Source organism: Polyergus mexicanus, unplaced genomic scaffold, assembly GCF_030449975.1.
Source record: "Polyergus mexicanus isolate NDT 795.1 unplaced genomic scaffold, iyPolMexi1.0 SCAF_3, whole genome shotgun sequence".
NCBI classification, from domain to species: Eukaryota; Metazoa; Arthropoda; class Insecta; order Hymenoptera; family Formicidae; genus Polyergus; species Polyergus mexicanus.
In genome coordinates this window covers 9,235,261-9,250,009 of record NW_027223323.1, presented here as the reverse complement: position 1 = coordinate 9,250,009, position 14,749 = coordinate 9,235,261, and the positions used below count along the sequence as shown (strand labels likewise).

The window sequence follows — 14,749 nt, the reverse complement described above, 5'->3', positions numbered from 1 at the left end:
TAATTTTAATTGCGGTTAATCGTCCAATGACAATCAACTTACAAATCATATTTAATTGTAAGATAAATCAATTGTATATAATAAATACTTTACAAATTATATATTTGATTTAATTATAACACACACGTAATATTTATAAGAAAATTAAATAGACGTTAAAAAAATTGTGCTCCTCCGACCGTGTAATACAGGATACAAGGTGTCCACGAGCGAAGGAGTCCAGAAAACAAAGCTCGTCTTTCGCGCTTATCACGCGGCGCGTCGCCACGAGGATCGATAACGAAGCCAGTATTTATTCTGGAGACTAAGTCCAGAGGGGCCCGGCATGCCGCGATAAAGCTCGCAAGTTAGTATCTTTTATCTCTGAGAAGAGAGAAGCGCGCGCGCGCGCGCGAGAACCCCTTCGACTTCCCCTTTCCATTCCGCCGACTGCTTTCCACTTTTCGTGCCTCTAATTAAGCCGCAGTCGCGCCGAGAGAAGTACAAGCCGGAAATAGAAAATTAGAACGCGCCGACGGTGACGCGCCGTGCGGGATTTCAGCCCCATTGATAATCCGAACCTTTCCCCGCCTGCTATAGGATAAAAATTTGCCGAAAAATTAGAGATATAGAATTCAGTATAAAATTCAATGTCCCAGAAATATATGCCCATAATTATTACGATCTGAAAAAAAAAAAAAAAAAACCGATAAAGAATGAAAAAAAAAGATTAAAATAAAATAATCATAAAAGTGAAATTTTTCCAATTTTATCAAGGACTAACAAGTTCCTATTTTCTACAGTCTATAGGGATATATAAAATTAGTTACAACATATTGTAATATATACAATTTATAATATCATGTTTCCTATAATTTTTTATAAACTATACATATAATATATAAAAACTAGAATATAAAATATAAAATATTGTGTTTTACTTGTGCAATCTTTTATTTTGTTATAATACTTTTCAATATTATATTTTATCTTTGTATATTTTTATAATTATTATACATCTTGTTTTGTAGATATATTTTTCTTTTATTGGGATATTCTATCGTAAAAAAAAAAAAAAAAATCATGATATTTTAACACTTAATTTATGATTATATTTGTTTAATGATTTTTGATAAAATATTTTCTATTTAAGATCCAAGAACTCAATAATATTCAAATATTAATAATTATATCGCCGATGAAACATCTCTTTATCGTGTTCCTGTCTATCGGGATGGAAGTTTGTTGCAGTTTTCTTTCGTCTTGCTTTCAATTTCCCCGACTTTTCCCGATTTCCAGCAACTCCTGCTCGCTATCGTCGTCACGAGACAATGTTATATATATATATATATATATATATATATATATATATATATATATATATATATATATATATATCCCTTTCAATAAATGTTCCTTTCGATATCGCGACTACTGTAATTTTGCATGGATATTGTTATAACTTATAAACCCTTATTTATATCCCATATCACTTTGATACTCTACGTGAAAAATAAAGCTTGTAAATGCCAGATGCGGGCAGCATCGCATCCCAGCTTTTTGGATCGAGTTGCATCCCGCGAGAAGGATGTAATTCGAAATAGCGTACGTGTGTCTCTTGCCTGATTGCTAATGAACGCAATTAGTAGCACTCAAGAATCGCACCCTTGACCGTCTCGTACTATTTTCCCGACGACGTCCAACGAAAGTTCACTCGAATTTTGCGTATTCATCTCGAGCAAAATTTTTCATTAACGTGATGTAACTTTGTTTTCTACAACGACTACTTTGGGGAAGAATTTTCCTTCAGTTTTATTTCTAAACTTTCTTTAATAGCCAAGTTCCATTAAGTAATTAATTTGCCCCGCATTTTATATTTGTTTCACGTGTATATATCGTACAAGTAAATAAAATTAATATAATTTTTAGCTTCTTGTGTAAAAAAAAAAAATGATCTTTTCATATCACATTTTTAATGAAAAATTTTGAGGATTCTCTTCTGCGTTAAAAATATATGTATATAATTTAAAAGAGGGAACATATAATAATTTTAATGAGATAACAATTTTTGAGATATTTTCTATTAATCTCAAAATTTCGTTTTTTCAATGACTTTCGCCAGGTCCAGATATGACGTCTGTCTAATAACTGGAGTGACATTCAACGTTCCATTGCAACTGACTTTATCGAGCCGACATATTTAACGTTCATAATGATTGGGATGCCAACGACCGCGACGATTGCTAACCGCGGAAATAGCGCTGTCAGTGTCACGTGCTCCACCCGGCAATTGCCGCTACACGTAAACTACCCCGATACGAATTTCTCTCTTTAATAATTTTTTCGAGCCATTTCACATTTTCATTTCGATTATTTGCTAGATTATTAAAAGAGCATATATTATTTATAGCCCGTATATATGTATATGTATTTATATATTGCTTTAAATATTTCTATCGCAAGTTTCTCTATCTAATACATTTTTTCAATCCAAAAGTAAATTGACTTACTCGGATTCGTATTCGTCTAATATTTCGGAATTGAAGTTTTGTATGGGCTACAAATAACATACACATAGCTCTTATAATAATCTAACAAATATAGTCAAAAAAATGAGGAATATATATTTATATATATAAACTCTTCTGTAGTGTGCTAATTTTTATTTAAAATACGCTTGCTTATTCCAGACTTTATAACCGAAATTTCAATGTGAAATGGAAAAAAAAAAAAATAGTAATCATGATTACGTTGATTAATCCGCGTTAATTACATCCAGACGAGTAGAAACTGATAAAGAAAGGCATTAACCGATGAAAAAAAAGTTATAGATAATTCACGATAATAGAATTTATATCACAAAATTATTAATAATAAAATGGAATGTTTTTTAAGACGTACTTAGATATAACAGGAAAAATGCAACAGTTTTAGCGAACTATTTTATCGTCCACGTCCATTTGCGTGGGAGGAGGCGAGGAAAGGGGAGAGGAGGGGACGCGGGGGTTGTATAATATCGGTTATCATTTTTATCTCGTAAGGGAACGGTTTGTCGGCGACATTAAAGTGCATCGCGCGCCAAGTTCTCAGAAAAATGCAACTGTATGACGTGACATATTCTTGCATTTACGCGAGTGTTATCGTCCATCCGTCTTTGCGTCTATCGCAAAAATTGCACGGGCAATTTGGTAGATTAAACAGTGACGCGATACAAGGGAGATACGTCGTCGTTTATTATCATTAGCTCTCCGTTTAGCTCTCCTCAGCTTCCACGTCTCCGTATAATGGATCGGAACTTAATGTTATTATTAACTTACGCGCAATTAACTCATACAAGTTTGAGAGAGAGAGAGAGAGAGAGTTGTTGCGTTATGTTAATCTTACGTTACATCAGGTTACTAGTATTCTGGAAGATAAATGTTTATTCTTTATTATCCTTGCTTGATGTTTTATAATACGTATAATTAAATTTTTCCTTTAATATGATACGATAATATGACGGTATAATCCCGTAAATTTAATAACATTTTCGTTAATTTGCGCGTAATAATAAATGCCAAGATTCTTAAGAGATTCTCAAAATTTCTCTTCATTTTTTTTTCTTTTTCTTTTTTTTTTCTTCCTAATGTATTTTTATGTTGCGGTTTAGGATTAATAATAAAGGGAAGCTATACTTCTCGATAAAGAGTCGAACATTTTCCGCAAAAGGCTCCGTGCCTACCTCCTCGTGATGTCTTTAATCATTCACACGATTAGGTCTCGATCGTGCAATCTTCAACGCTTTTCTCTTTCCTCAACGGCAATAGTCGAATCCATAATTCAATAAGAATTCCAATGAGATGAAAAAAAGGAGCGAACTTGTGAAACGAAAAAGCCGGCACGAAGTTTTATCCCCCATACGAAAAAATAGCGTGAAAAAAATTATATAAATTATGATTTGTTGAAAAAAGATATAAAAGTATACAACAAATAAACTTTTTTTTTTTTTTAAATACATTATATGCAATTGTATTTATATCTATAAATACAACATCATGTATCGTATAAATATATATAATTATAGAAATTTATAAATTGTGCACGCGCATACACATAAATTATATACAGTATATACATCAATTACAATTCCACATTTAAAAGCTTCCATTTCTAATTTCTGAGCTAAAAAGACGTGAGTTGGCAAATGATAACGTAATATTTCCTCTCCCTTTCTTTAAAACGTTGCCACGATAACGGACAGTTGTTTCAATATGAAGTATGTACATTATATGTTCTTTAAATTAAATGTTAAATAATCAGCGAAATATCATTAAACATTGCAACAGACAGAGGAGAATTTGACTTTCTTTTTTTTTACCGTACTCGGTGCCGCAAAAACTCCGCAATCGAACGGAGAGGCATCAGGTAAAACATTCGGACATACCGAAAATCGACACCGGCGGCCGCCGATTAGGGCGATCGAGCGGAATTCTCAAGTAGCGAGTAATCGGAAATACCTGAGCTGCGTCGCTGAAATTCAGTCCGAGATTGCAGTGGATCCCCTCCCCCCCTCCCGCGTCCCCCTCCCTCTCTCTCTCTCCCCATTAGCGCTGATTCAGCGCGATAGCGAATAGTAGCTGCCGGAGTTGCGTCAAACTGATCCGAATGAATTTATCAATGGAAATCTGCCGAGAGACGAGAGGACGTATCGCGTCGTGTTTTTCTCATTCTCCTCGCGTTCAGAAAAATTTTCGTCCCACTAATTCCGTACCACTTAAGATTTCGAATTTGGGTCTATGTTTAATCAATTACTCGAGATATAATTTCGAACCCCTTGACTCTATAAATCCTTATCCCTTTCGAGTGATCCTGCTGACGCGCAAAATACGTCGATTGAATATTCATTTTCAGTTAATTTCCGAGACAGGGATTTAATTGTCGTTTAATATTAAAGATCGATATTTAAAAAAAAAAAAAAAAAAAAATCTCCGTTAATATAAAAGTTTCAAATTGACAGGAGGAGAAAAGGGGACCGGGGGGGGGGGGGGGCAGAGGGATTTTTGTTATTCCTAATATAATCGAAATTAATCAACAACCTTGTGTGAAATAGATAGAATAGTGGGGAGAGTATTTATTTTTTTTCTTTTTTATTTTGGAAAAATATTCGCGAGACTGAGTTTCTTGATTCGCCAAATAAAAAGTGACGTTTCCCCGAAAATGTACGCGTGATTGCGACACGACGCGCGATTAACCGATACGCCGCTTTCACCCGGGCGAGCATTATTGGATCAGGACGACTTCTTAACGCCCTACTTCGCCAAGTATTATATTGTGCAATACTTGGATTCCGTTGCAATTGCGACCGCCGAAATATCGGCTGCAGTTGCAGGAAAGCGCATCATCGCTTCATCGCAAATTAATTTCGCGCGAGATCATCGTATTTTGCATATTTAAATATAGGGGAAAAAAAAAGCGTCAAGATTATAAATTTAATGTAGAAAATAATCGCACGTAAGAGAAATTATTCGGAAATTGGAATTCTAAAAAATTACGTAAGATTATTATTTAAAGATTCGTAGAAAATACTTGTGCAAAAAAATAAAAAAAATTATTACAAGAGATGACAATATTTAAAATATATCGAATTTTATTTTATATCACGAGCGAAAAATAGAAGTCACGAAATTAGGCGAATATTTTCAGCCTTTTTTAGAATTCAAAGATTGTTTGGTGGATAAATAAGGTAAAAGATCGCGACAAATGAATGATAGTCGCGCGAACGTTAATTAAGCATGACGCTTCTCTCTTTGGCGCTAGTTCAGCACTTTTGTCCCCCGTGTAATTTCTCGCTCAATATCTCACAGACGAAATGTCTGTTCATTTCTACCGGACGGTTGTCTCATCTGACGCCTTGACGACGTGTCTTCGGGCGATTTTCGTGCGGAAAAAAAGGGCGAAAAATTCTGTACGTCACCGGAACTTCTCCTAGGGCATAGGAAATGGCTTTCATCTTCAATGGCTTCCTGCCTGCAGAGGGACAAAAAAGAAAGAAAGCTCTATTGCCCCTCCCCCTCTTCACTTTTGTTCGCGACGTACTCGAGACGCACGCAAGTACAGCTGGATTAGAAAATGCGAGGGAAGGGAAGAAAAACGCGCGACTTTCGATATTAATAATGCGTGCCAAATGCGTTGTTCGGGCGAAGGATTCATTCGTGATTACGAGCGTCAAGTGAACGGCGAGATAAGTGATTCGACATTTTTTATCAACGATGAAAGATGGAGATTGATGAATGTAGACGCGATGGGATTTATAGGAAAATGGAGTAAAAGCTTTCGAGAAAATTAATTCAGAAATGTCACGTGACTGTCTTCTATAAAATGGGCTGTCAAAATTATTTTATTAGAAATATTATATGGGAAAAATTATTATAATTCTATATAAATTTAATATAAAACTGAATAAATTTATAGCAAAAATTGTAACAATTCTTTACGTTTTCGATCGTTGTATAACGATTTCCGATACATATATTGCATATTGCATATATTGTCATTATGTAAATTGAACATTAATAGAGAGTAATATTATTATTTTATTATAATAGTGTACGGGAATTTTACAATATTTAAAATACGATTAGATGCAAATTTCTATGGAAAAATAATTATATTGTATAAAAATATATTGCACATTGATCTATTTTTTATCTACAAGAACGTAAAAGTTTTTATATGTTTTACTAAGAAATTTATGCGCGATCATATTTGCTTCTTCAGTTCGTCTGATGTTAATGATTTTTTTTTTCTTTTTCTTTTATCTTTCACCGTCATTTTGACTACGTCAGCATGACATGCCGTTAATGCAGAACCTTGCGAATTTTTCTTCCCTGACCATCTGATCCTTTGGTCGGATATCCTTGTGCGTAGAACATAGAAATGCATGTATAGAGCTATCCGAAATCAACGGGTGTCCTTTTTATTCGTTTGGTATTCTTGTTCTTGACAAGGACTTGTAATTTGCATTTGTAATTTTCAAGTAATAAATCATTGAAAGCAAGAAAACTTCTGGCGAACTTCGGGGATATATTTCAAAAGAAACAGATGACAAAATCATATTCTCAAATGGATTATATTGCAAAATTTCGTTTTCTTAGCTTAAGTATAAAGAAATATACGACATTAAGAATTTTCATTAATGAATAATTCGCGCTAAAAACATATAGCGATAAAAAAGGACAGTCGATGTTACCAGGACACCCGATATACGGCGCGTACGTGCGTACAACGGCGTCGGGGCCACGCACACACGCGCACGCATGTCCCGTGTTCCCCCTACGTTCATTCATTCAAACACACATCGACCTCGTTGTATGGCATAGCTAGAACGGGGGGGGGGGGGGGGGTAGGGGAGCGAGAGGGGATGACGCGACAACGCGCTGTCTGAAAGAAAGGGGAGGGGAATCGAGAGTCGGAAAGATTAGCGAAGGGAGCGAAGAGACAGGGGGATCTCTCGACCGAGAGAAAGAGGGGATTCTGCATTGCACCGATTCTCCCCCCGTTATTTTTCTCCACTGGATGCAGAAACGTCGTTTTTTTTTTTTTTTTTTTTTTTTTCCACGAACGGATTTATAGAGACGAAAGTGGCTCGTATAGTACCAGAAATATTTCACGAAGCTGTATCGATCATTTGACGACCGATGACGTAACGTATAAAATACTCATTGTTATCGTTTATAACGTTATTAATCTTTTTTTGTTTCTGTCATTATCATTTTATTATTATTATTTGTATATTGATTAATTAATAGGACGTTAATAAACATAATAAATATAAGCATTTATATTAATAATAATATATAATTTGCACGTTACTGCTTCTCATTGGTTTTCTATTCAAATCTCCACCCCACCCCTCTCTTATACGCACACATACAATATATTATATACAGTTTTCAATTTAATATATCCCACACGCGCTCGCTTTCTTTGTGTATGTTGTACGAATTAAAAACGCATTCAAAACGCAAAATGTGTTACATGAAATTTAAATGTATTACGCGAAAACGATACTCATAAAATCTCATCGCAATTCAATCATAAAAACGACTCGAATCCAAATCCACGTGGCAGTAAATTTAATATTCTATTCCTGAAATTGTTAGACCCTATATATCGATCGACCTTACACGTGAAATTTTTTTCGTCTTATATATATATATATATATATATTTCAAAAATAAACTCTTTCACTTTTTTATTTCAAATCGTAACTGAAAAATCATATCACGCGGGAAAAACAACCGAAAAACAGGTTGTTCCATACAAAAATAATAATAATAAAAAAAAAACATCTAATTTTTAAAATTATGTTTTTTTTTAATACAAACAAAAAAACATTTAATCATCTGCTTTTTTATTATATACAAATACATATAATCCCATTTTTTCATATTTACTTAAACTTTTTACTCATTATTCTGTTTTACTCTATCCTTTTATTTACTGTTGCATTTAATCTTGTACTTCCTTTTTCTCGAAAACTACAAGACACCTTCGTACACCCAATAACAATTAAGTAATCGTATATATAAGATTATTGTGTAAATTTTGTTGAGCATCGATGCACGCGTCGCAGTCACGTTCGTCCCATTTTCAGACAACGAAAGAGAAAGCAAGAACGAAAGAGAGAGAGAAAGAAAAGATCAAAAAAAGCGGGAGCAGCTTTTCAACAATGCGGCGCGGAATAGAAAACGAGGTTGCGGACGGAGTTCTCATTCCCTCGTGACACCATCGCGCGTTCTCTTGCTCATTCTCTCCTCCTCCTTCCCTCCTCGAGACCTCCTCTCCCCGTGGTATATTCTTCGTCACCCTTTACTCGCGTACTTCCTGCGCGCGCGTACGCTCACGATGCACTCTGGTCCCTTTTTCCAGCTTTTCCCTCGCAAGAGAACGCCGCCCGCTCGTATCAAGCTTTACGCGAAGATATTGCAAGGAAAAAGATCTCTCTTCCCCGTGTATGCTCAATATATTTTTCATTAGATAAATATGATTTTTTTTTAATTGAAAATGTTGAAAGACAGCTTGAGTTTACAATAAATCTTCGTAAGCTCGAAACCTAGATGTGAATTTCGTAAGAAAGAAAATCTTATCTTTTTCCAGTGTAATTTTAGATGTGGGATTTGAATCGATAATCTTTTATTTTAAGATAAACGTTCGAGATGTTCGTCGAAATGGCACGCTTAAAGTAAAATAAGACCTCGCGTAAAATGGTAAGAAAATCTTGGTATAAAGAATTTTCCCCATTTTTTTTCGCGGATGCTCTTTTTTAGAAAAATAATTTTAAATAAAATAAATCTCGTTAACATGAAAAGGTTCTTGTGATCTTGCAGGTTTTTTGTTTCTTCCAATTTAAATTTTGAAAGTCTTGGAATCGAGGAGTCTTAAATGCAAAATTCAAACGAACATTTGGATCGCATCAATGCTGGGATTTAAACACCGAATAGGAAGTTGGCGTCAATTTTACGTTAAAGGGGAGATGTGTCGAAACCGTACAACGCCCCCCACGACGTGGGTAGACATTGACGTCGACGCCGCGACGCTGCTGTGCGAGAGACGCGATGCGAATGAGAGAAAGAGAAGAGAACCGGACTTCGACAGTGTCAGCATCGATCGCGAGATAGTTCTTGGAACGATTGATTGATGGTACCCCTCGTGCATGCCGTGCGAACTCAATCGCGCCAGAAAGAAATCTTGGATGAAAAAAATCTCTTCCCGACATTTTTCCCGCGCAAAGAAACGATTTTACCGATAATTATAAGATGGAATCCATTCGGAATCTAGCACAGGTCGCACAAAAATTTCCCGCGATAAGTCTATATATATGCTACTAAATCCTCTGGGCTAAATGCTGACAATAATTCTTTTTCCAGGAAATTATTAATTAATTCTGAAAATTAATTAATTATTGGACCGAAACATTTGTCTATCTACTCTTTTCGATAATATATATATATATATATTGCAAATATTTACTTACTTATAACAATATTTAGGCGCCAATTGAGTTTTCTCCTCTCGATAAATTAATTAATATGTCTCGATTCTCTCTCTGTTAATCGTGTGTCGATTATGGCAAATTTAGTTTTGCCAGGGATGATAATAGAAACCAAAGAGAGAAACATTAATGCCGACGATAAAAAAATCGCATGTAAAAAAATATTAATGCTGCCATCATTTTTCGACCGTATTTTCAAATGCGGTGATTTTACGCAGGCGTAATAATTCGTACGAAAATTGATGGAAAAGAGCGAATAATCGTGAAACGCGCACGAATTTCACGGAATCCGCGATCGAGGATTTTCGAGTTGCACCCCCTTCCCCTTCCCCTCCCGGATTTTCCGCCTTTACCCGTGTAACAGACAGCTCGAAACGGGACAGATTGCTCTTATCAAGCGAGCTTTCGCGCGTTACATCGATCACCGATATAATGCTTGTCGATTCTTTTTTTCTTTTTTCTTTTCTCTCTCTCTCGAGTTTCGACTCGACTAGTCTCTCCGATCGAGAAGAACCGAGATTTTCCCATGTTTTTCCGTGCAATTTTCGCCCAGCAATCCTGGAACACGCAATCCGAATCCGTTACACGTCCTTCGCGCTGCCGATTAATCCACGTACATTTCGTCTTAATGAAAAGTTGATAAGAGAAAAGAAAAGAAAAGAAAAGAAAAGAAGAAAAATTTAGAAATAATATATACTCCTTACAACTTATCTATAAATAGTGTGCTCTTTAAGAGCACACAAAGTTCAAACTGACAAGATATTTTTTAGCACACACACACACACACATAAATTAAAACTTCTTGATAAAAAGAAAAGTAGCTATTATAATGAAATTTTTGTTATATTTATAAATTTAATACGTGTTTCAGTGAAAATATTATAATTAAGATAATGCCTTTACTTTTCTTAGTAGAACGGAGGGGTAGGAGGGAGGGAGAGTGAGAAAGTTGACGAAGGAATGATTTGAAAAGAAAATTACCACAACCAATTACCCTTATTTTCTACACAGTCTATAGTCTCTATGTATCTAGCACGGCGAAGATAGAAGACATGCACCCCGTTACTGTCGTCGATCAATGAGATCGGGTGTGCTTCGGGAGAAAATTTTTTATTAAGGATATCTATTCAATGTATAAAATCTAGTGTTGAGATATGCAATAAATATTAAGAGACAATGCGCGTAAAGCATCCTCTCCATTCACCAGCTTTAAATCAGATTTAAGATTTTATTTCTATTATTATTACATTTTTTCTTTTTTAGAAATTTCGAGAGAAAGAGAGAGAGAGAATGTCTACAAAATATATTTAAGGAAAGATATTTGTCTTTGAAAAAAAGGTCAATCTTAATTTTTTTTTTTCCCCTCTCTACGCGACATTGTCACGAGAATTTAACGCTTACACGAAGAAAAAATTGTACGAAGAAAAACGCTGAGAGAGTGATTACAATGGTACGCGTACATCTGGCCTTTCTCGGCCATTTAAGATTTTTCATGCGGTCTATTTCGCAAATAAGATCTAAGTACCATATATAAGAAGTCGGGGGATAAATTATATGGTAGGATATGGCGGTCTTTCGTGAATATTGCATCCTTTCGCCCTCCTTCACTCCCTTATCATCATGTGTAATTACGCAATTGTATTTACATACGTATGTCCCGCGATCATTATCGCCCCGGCGAGATCTTTATTTTGCATTCGAGCACTCATTTTCGCGCACTCGTTAAGAAACAATCGGCCATGGTACAAAAGCCGGAGAAATACGAAATTTCTAATGTATATGGTAACGCGTGCGACTTAATTATTGTTGATTGCAATGAGAAAGAAATATAATAAAGGAACGAAAGCGCTTCTGTCTATGAGACAAACCCGGGAAAAATGCAAGGTGACCCAGAATTATCGAGCGGTCTTCCATGCATTCTACAGGATACAAAAGGTCGATTTTTAGTTTTAAGACAAGTTTCAAATATATAAATATATAATTTGGAAATACATATTAAAGTTTCGAAGAAAATATTTAGAATAAAATAAAAATAATTTTCACTTTCTCTTTAACTTTTTTTCGCAAATTGAGGATTTTTTTAAAAATCTTTAATGCATATAGTTTTCATGAAAAATTTTCAGGAAATAATAAAAATTCCATTTGGAGCTTGATGTTTTCATCGAGACGTCGATATGAATTTAATTAAAAATTCTCGATCAGATGGTTTTGTTGTGAAAAGATCGGTAGAAAGAAATCTTCGTCGTTTCGGAGGATCAGATGAGCAGCAAAATAATAATTTTTGTTCGCGAAAAGACGCGCAATATAAAAATTCTCGTTTCTAAAAAAAAAAAATATATATATATATATACCGGATATCATACTATTACGGTATAAATCTCGTTGCCCTCAATTTTTTATTGCAGTTACGCGCAGAGTCGTTAATCGCATGTAGATCGTCGAGAAATGAAATGAAAACTCATTAGATCCGGAGCGGATTCTGTTGAACCGAATGAAAATCGATAGTCCAAAATGGATTATTAAAAAATGTGATTTAAAAAAGATTTAGATTCTCGAAACGAGCTGTCAAATATACTGCAAATATTATTAACTTTCGGAACGGATTATTGAATTGCAGTAAAATAAATTGCCGCGGTCCGGACTGTCGGATAAGACGAAAAAAAAAATCGATTGTTAAATTCCATAAAAACTACTGAAAAAAAAACAAAGATCATTAAACACTAGCGTGGATATTATTGACTCAAAGCAAATTACCGGATGCAATATAATAAAAAGATCTAAAACGGATTATCGCGATGAAAATTATTGATACAGAGATAGATAGATGTCTTCGGTGTATTTCCCGTTTTTTCTCTATAAAAAAATCTATATATTTTTTTTACCACACATTTTATATTATTTCTTTAATATTATATAAAGCTATCAAATCTCGCATAAAAATAATCTTAATAAATTACATGCAAATTAAAATATTAATCTCTTCTATTTATATTTTAATATGTAGGAATGCACTTATTACTTAAATAAATGAGTGCAAGCGTTGATAATTTTAAGTGCGAGCATAATGTAAATTTTAAATTACTAATGCTAAAGTGAATATTTGACATAATTAACGATTCAGCTGTTTCACAAAGCAAATCGCTACGTTGCAAAAGATGTATAAGCGTGATAATTTATAAGTAAGATCATCTCGTGCGTTATTATTTATTCGTGTAATTAATATCTTTTCGGATGTAATATAACATTTTTGCGTTATAGGTTTACGCGGTTACCGCGTCGATTAGTGACGATTTTTCTTCCCATTTTTCTCCCCCCCCCCCCCCCAGCCTTTGCCTCGAAAAGACGGGGATATAAACGAGGATTGCCTATTCTCTTCTTGCTCCTCGCTTGTATCCCTTTCCGTTTCCGCTTCCGGTATATCCGTGCGCGATTGTTAATATACCGGGCCGTTTTATCAATTCACGGGAATTGTCGCTACCCGTTTCGTCCGCGTTTGTATGCGCTTTTATAATCCCTATATATCCTACGATCTCTCGCTGTAACGATGAAATGAATCTTTAACTATTGTACGTTCGCAGTATTGATCCGCGAAAATTATAGTAGTATTTGCCCAGCAATTTGCAAAATTATTAATAATAACAAAAGAAATCGCGAAATTAATATTTATATAATATATGTATATAAATATACATATATAATATAATGTAATGCAAATAAAATTGAACTTGGGATTATTTTTTATCCGCAATCTAATATAATATAAACACGTCAATAAAAGAGAATAGGCCGCGCTATATGTCACGAAATATTATTATTATCACGCTTATCATAAGTCATAAATACGATTTGGTTTAATTACTCGAAAAATTTGCGAAATTTGCGAAACCATCTCGCAAACTAACTTCCGAGGTACCGTGTATGTTGGCAAATGACGCATTATAATCGCAAATTCTACAGAGTGTACCTGCTAATGTACATTTGCTCAAACGATAACCGGAATGGGATTTGTTATTTTTTCACCGGTATAGCGAGCGATGTTCATTTTCGCTGCCAGCAGTCAAGTACTCTCATTAATAAAGCAATTAATTATCGTTTCTCTACATGCTCCCTGCTACCTCTCACTCCATTTTCCCCGTTTCTATATTGCCTCTCCCCGCGGAATACGATTTTATTCGTCCTCACCGCGCTGACAACTCGCTCGATTATCTCCGAAAATCAGCCGTTCGTTTCATTTTCGTTTTCAAAATCTATAGCTTTTCCCGCGAACGATGTCGTCGCTCTATCATTTTGATTATTTTCGCGATCCCTTTCTCTATCTAGCAATCGAATTATCTCGAGCAAAACGATTCCCAAAACGACCTTTCTGTCTCAATGAACGCTAATTTTCGTAGCCAGCCTGGAAAATCCGCGGTAAATCGAGAAGCGTGATAAAGAATCGCCCGGGCGAGAAATTAATTGAGTTAGGTATGGACGCACGAACGTGTTAAGTGGCAAATTAAAAGGATTTCTCTGCCGATGAGAGAAATATATTATAATACGAGAGATACGTCAATAACTAATTAAGGATTATAGGATTCAAATCAATTTAAAGCTTTGCGCGGAGGACAAATAAAGAATTGCGATAAATGTATAAAGAAAGAATTACAACTGACCAATACTTTTAATCTATTTAATATGGTATTAAAAAATTAGTGTTAAAAAAGAGGCTTGTGTCGATTTTGAATTTGAAAATCAATC

The 14,749-nt window shown here is 34.8% G+C and overlaps 1 protein-coding gene across 7 annotated transcripts in view; it reads left to right on the top strand.

Moving 5' to 3' along the window:
- P120ctn (adherens junction protein p120) overlaps nt 1-14,749 on the top strand; it is a 36,103-nt gene that overhangs the window by 3,468 nt on the left and 17,886 nt on the right. The window lies entirely within an intron of this gene.